Source organism: Caretta caretta, chromosome 19 (assembly GCF_965140235.1).
Source record: "Caretta caretta isolate rCarCar2 chromosome 19, rCarCar1.hap1, whole genome shotgun sequence".
In the NCBI taxonomy this organism is placed as follows: domain Eukaryota; kingdom Metazoa; phylum Chordata; order Testudines; family Cheloniidae; genus Caretta; species Caretta caretta.
The window spans coordinates 2687008-2693007 of NC_134224.1; positions in this window are offsets into that span (position 1 = coordinate 2687008).

Below are 6000 nucleotides of genomic sequence, written 5' to 3' on the forward strand. Positions count from 1 at the left end.
TTCACCAGGGAAAGTAATTGGACTGGAATTGCTTTTTGATGATTCACAGGTCTAAATGTCCCTCTGGACGCAGCAAAAGATGTCCCTGCCAGCACTCCAGCTCTCTGCTGCTCCCTCGAGCCAGGAAGGAGTCAGCCTGGGCCACAGCCAAGGGCAATAGATGATTTCATCCTATTTTGACAGGGCTCTTTTTGCCAATCAGCACTATCTGGCTCCTCTGAGATGGAGCTCTGGTCTCTTCACTCACACACAGCCCAGTCCTGGCCTGTATCACAGGGTGACCGCGCACCCGTTGTCTCCTGTTTATCATTCGAGCGGGCAGGTGTGGGGTTGGCTGAGTCACCTGCAGCAGGTCAGCTGGTAGCTAACACATGGGGACTGTCAGAGCTGGACTGTGAGCTGGCAGGAGCAGTGTGGGAGCTGGAATGGTGTGGAGGGGAGAGCAGACTGGTGAGCAGAGCAGAGTCTTGACTTCCAGCTGCTGTTCCCAGCTCTGAGAGGGGTTGCGGTCTGGAGACTGGAGCCACGGGACTGGGAGTCGGGACTCCTGCGTTCTGGCCCTAGCTCGGGGAGGGGATTGGGCTGTAATGGTCAGAGCAGGGGAGTGGGAGTCCAAACTTCTGCGTTCTAGTCCTGGCTTTGCCAGTGATGCTCTGTGGCTCGATTTCCTCATCAGTGGCCTGGGTCGCGTGAGGCTGAATCCCTGTACCGTGGAGGGGGCGGAACTTGGAAGCCCTGAGGCAAGGCACTAGCAAGGAAGCTGTCTGATTTACTCTTTCCAGGATCTCTAGGGCAGCAGCTGCTGCAGGGTCATGTGCAGCCGGAATGGTTCAGGGCCAGCCCCGGCACAAGCAATGAAAGTGACAGCTTGGTCACCACCCTGGGTGGCTTGAGGGTCTGCATGGCATTAGCAGACATGGGCTTTATGGCTCCCCAAGCTTTGGGGCTGGGAGGAGTTGTTTCTCCTTGAGGGCTGGCAGTCTGCTGCGATTGTAGTTCTGGGGCAGAGCCTGCACCTTGTACTAACATGGCCCACATGGAGTATGTTTGGGACATGACGCTGGGCTGCCATTCAAGCCCCTCTGGTGGGTGCCGCATGATGGCGCAAAGCAGCCTGCTCCCAATGCTGGGGCGGGCTGGGCTTGACACTGTCGATGTCCACACTGCTGCTCGGGAGCCTCATGACAGCACAGAGCAGGGAGCCAGGGTTTGTGCAGCAGGCGGCTTTTCCCTGGGCCTTCGGGAGAGGTGACGTTACATCTCCTGGAATATGATCAGGGCCGAATTCCTCATCACTGTGCACCACCTGCAGCCATGTTTGGATGGGCAGAGGGTGAGGCATTGCCCAGTGACCACGCAAGTGTTTGCACCCACTCAGCCCAGGGGTGAACAGCCCCCCTAAAGTGCTGGTCAGCAGAGTACTTGGCTCCTACGAGGCAGTTCCCGGACTGGGCTCTGACATACCTAGCGAAGGCTCACCTAGCTCGTCCAGCAGGGGACAGAGCCACGCCACAGACACACACAACTAACACATCCAGCTGCATCCCTCCCAGATCTGACCCCTCCACACATCCCAGACCTCCACTCACACATGCATTCTGCCCCCGGGTTATGTTTTTCTCCAGCTAGTGAAAGTTAGGTGGGAAATGCCCTGACTCAGCAAGAATCACAGGCCGTTTGGAAAACTGAGACACCCGCTTTCACAAGCTGGCTGGTGCTGCCGCTGGGACCTTCTCTGAGTTAAAGGGCCCCCCGGGAGCTGGTGTCGGAGGAGGGGGGCTTGTGCCATCCTTCTTCGGGATCTAGGTTTCTCTTTCTTGGCACACATGCTTTGACTGTTGCTCTGTCTGCCTGAGCAGCCCAGGGAGGCAGGGCTCGACTTAGCTCACTGTGTCTGTGGAAGAAGCTGAGCAGCCCTGTGGGCTGTGGGAAGGGGGGACCAGCTGGCAGCCAGACAGAGCAGAGATGAGCGGCTTTGGGCACTGATTTATAATGATGTGGCTGTGCAACAGAATTAGCTCCATGGTAATCGGCCCCTGATTCCCTCGTCCCACCAGTGCCCAGCCAAGAGCCTCCCGATTTCATGCACTTTATAAAGAATTTGGACCTGAAATGGGTGCTTGTGAAGCAACAAGCTGGTGTCACTGGTGTTCAGTGCAGTGCTGGCAGGAGCTGGGCAAATTCTCCTGCTCCAGCTCTGCAGATAGCCCTCAATCCCAACCCGCAGCCCCCCTGCCATTCCAGTTCCGGACTGGTTGTCTCCTGGCCAGAGCCTGCCAATCGTGCCAATTTGGGGAGCGGGGAGGTGTGCATGTGTGCGAGGCAGCAAGAGCTGGTGTGTGATGAGAGACTGCAGGTGTGCGTGGGTGTCAGAGGTGAGCAGGGTGTGAAGAGGAGAGCGAGTGTGAGTGAGCGTGGGAGGGCGGGGCACTGCACCCTTGGGGAAGGTGTCAGCTCGCTGGCCCTGCAGACCTACCTCCCCCTCCCCCCAGCACGTCCATCCGTGTGCGTCATCCAATCACCAAGGCAACCTGGCTCCATGACCTCAGGGGTGTAACATCCCAGCAGCTTTGGAGGAAGAAAACAAACCTCCCTGTATCCTAACTACAGCCCGAGCTGTGATAGATGGGGGCTGGCGGGGGGTGCGTAGGGGTGTAGGCTGATTTTCGGGACAGGTTGCAGCTTTGTATCTGTCCCGGTGGAGAGAGCCAGCGGGCCCTGCTGCTGGATTCTGTGCTCCCTCCCAGTGATGTATTTGGTCCCTCAGCACCGTCTCCTGTTCCTGCAATGCTGCTGTTGCATGAATAAGGAGAGGCTCCGGAAGTGACATTGTCCCTTCTCGCTCTGGGGCCAGCGGGGTCTGGAAATAGCTCTCAGCAGTGACAATAACATGATCAAGATCAGTTGGGCATTAAACCCCGCTCTGTGCCTCAGCTGAGACAGAGCCTGGGAGAAACCAGCTAGCCCTTCCCACAAGCAGAAGACTCTGCCTGTCCTGGGGTCAGGGCTTCCCAAAGAAGCATGGGAAACCTCAGGCTGCAGCGTTGGGTGCCAGTGCGGGACAGGGATGCTGCAGCCTACCTACATGCACCTCTCAAGTCCCCTTGGGAGACAGGGGCAGCAGAGGGTGTGTCCCATCTACACCTTACTCCTAAAGGCAAAGTGACCCACCCCCCGCACACACCTGGGCAGTTTGCAATGTGTCCAGGTAGCTCCCAGGAAGAGGGATGGACCCACAGACCTCAGGACAAACAGCAGCCCCTTCTCTCAGCAGCATTGGCTGACTAAGTACAGTTCAAGCCTGGGAAGTGACTGGAACTGCTGTTTGTGCGGACCCTGGGCCAGTCTGGAGCAGCCGGAGAGACAGCTGCACATGGGTGGGGGGACCTTCTAACAAATCCCAGTCCCATCTACTTCCCGCTTTTAGGAGTGGGAGTGTCTAGGAACTAGGCCATGGGGGTTTCCCAAGCCTTCCCAGTAGGGAGACAGGCACAGTAACCACAGCCCAGGGGCCTTCATTACTCAGCATTTGTACAGTGCTGTGAGATCCTCAGCTGCATCTCCATGTCAGGAGCCCTGGGGCCAGCCCAGGTGTCAATCCTGCAGAGCTCCAGGGAGTGTACGGGGAGGGAGCTGCTGGTCTCCTTAGCCATGCTGGGTCTGGACTGCGGCAGAACTTGACATGTTGGGCCACAGACAGGAGCTTCCCTCCCCGTCCCCTGCCACCCTCTCCTGATGCTCATTAATGCAAGCGCTGGCCTCTCACATGGCACAGTCTAGGAAGGACCATGTGGGCTGTTGGTTCACTCTGCTCCCCTGCAGGCATGATGCTGTGGAGTAACTGGGCATTGGAATATCCCACGGTAATGCAGATACAGTAGAGTCTTCCCTGCCTCCCTCCCCAGTCTGTTCCACCCACAGCTCTCCTGTGGCTGGATGGTACAATCAGGAGGAGGAGAGGAATTGACTAATGCTCCTGGGGGTTTTGAGGTTGCCTCTCCTCCTTCTGTTGCTGAGAGGCAGAGAGAATCCAGAGAGAGAGGAGGGTGCCCTGCCTGTTACATGATTCACCCTGCGTGATGCAATTGCTTTAGAGTACCTGTGTGCAGCTGATTCACCAGAGGAGTGGCAGGGGGCAAAGGCTGGGAAGAGATTGCACCAGCTGCGCGGGGCTGCTTATTGGGCTGCTTCACAGGAAAGGCTGCTCCAGCACCACACCTGACATGAATCACCCCTGGCTAAACCTCTGGGAGTCTCATGAGATCACAGAGGGCTGCCTGCCATCTCTGATGCATCCCCATCACATCCCATTCTGGGTGTGGGGACTCAGAAACCCCCGGGGCGGGTTCGTGCATGGGCCCCACTTGCACTCGCTTTCCCGAAATCGCTGGCCCTGGCCCTGGCCCTGGCCCAAGGATCTGGGAGATCAGCTTAGGAACATAGGGACTGTCAGACTGGATCAGATCACTAGCCTGCCTAGCCCAGAATCCCCTCTGTGACAGCAGCCAGGAGCAGGTGTTTCACAGGAAGGAGCCCTGCTGGGGACCTGCCCCCAAGGATAGTTAACCCTGACAGGGAGAGGTTGGCCTAGGCCCTGAAGCAGGAGTATCTAGATTCCTTCAAGGCTGCTAGAAGGGCTTTGTGTGTAATCCTGGCTTTTGGGCTGTGGATGCTCTCCATATCCATAGAAACATCCCATCCTTTTGACCCCTGCTATGCTCTTGGCCTCTCTGGGATCCTGTGCAGGGAGTTCCCCAGGTTAATCACGTGTCATTTGTGTGTACAATGTTGTTGTAGCCACATTGGTCTCAGGCTATTAGAAAGACAAGGTGGTGAGGGAATATCTTTTATTGGACCGACTTCTGTTGGTGAGAGAGACCGGCTTTTCAGCTACACAGCTCTTCTTCAGGTCTGGGAAAGGGACTGTGAGCATCACAACTAAATATAAGATAGTTTAGCAAAAGTAGTTAGCACATATTCTAAGGGACCATTTAAGGTGAAGTGGCCCATTAATATCCCTGTAACCACGGGACAAAAAGGGCAGTTAGTGGGGTTACAGATTGTTGTAATAAGCCACAAATCCAGGGTCTCTGCTCCGTCCAGGATCCTTAGCATCGAGCAAAGTTACGCATTTAAGCTCCCAGGCCCGTCTTTGGCAAGTGTTGTGCAGGTTTCCTCTGAGGATGAGGCCCGAGGGGGTCAGCTGCGGAACGGTCGCTGCGTGAGACACGTCCCCGTCCCCCCCCCGGGCAATGGGGCGTTTCCTTCATTCGCGAGCGCGGCGCTGGGCTGCTTTCGCCCACCGGGCTGCTGCTGGGGCCTTGGGGGCCCTGCATGAGGGACCCCAGTGCTAGGCACGTGTGGGCCCCACGGCCCGTGACGGCCCCACGGCCCGTGACGGGAGGGTGTGGGGGGCGGATCACTGTCGCAGTGCAGCTGTGATGTGCAAGGCGGACAGGCACCCTGGGCATTCGCGGGGAAGGGAGCTCTAGGGGGGGCCCCCCCGGGGCATTTGCCTCGCAGGGGCTGGGGGGACCCCACATTGCTCAGGCTGCAGAGAGCCCACAGGTGACCCGGCAAATAGCCACCCAGCTCTCCTCCAATCACAGCCAGGCCGCTTTTTAATCCACCCAGTTACCCACCAATCGCCATGCTCCAGGCCAGCCCACCTGGGGCACAGCCAATCAGCACGGGAGGTTGACCAGCCCTGCCCAGTCGCCTATCCCGCCCCTGCGGTGATCAGCCAATCAGCAACTAGCACCCTCCAAACTCCTTAGTCGCCTTCCTGCCCAGCGAAGGTTTCAGCCAATCAACATTGGTGGCGCTGGCCCAGCCTTCCAATCAGGAGCGACTCTGGGAAGATCTGTGACTTCTCCGGACAGCGGCAGCCGCCATCTTTGCTCTGGCCAGAGGCGCCAGAAAAAAAGATGGCGGCTAGCAGAGGGGGCGGAGCCGGGCGGAGGCGTGGCTTGGCGTGGTGCGTCACTTCCGTTGTCAGGT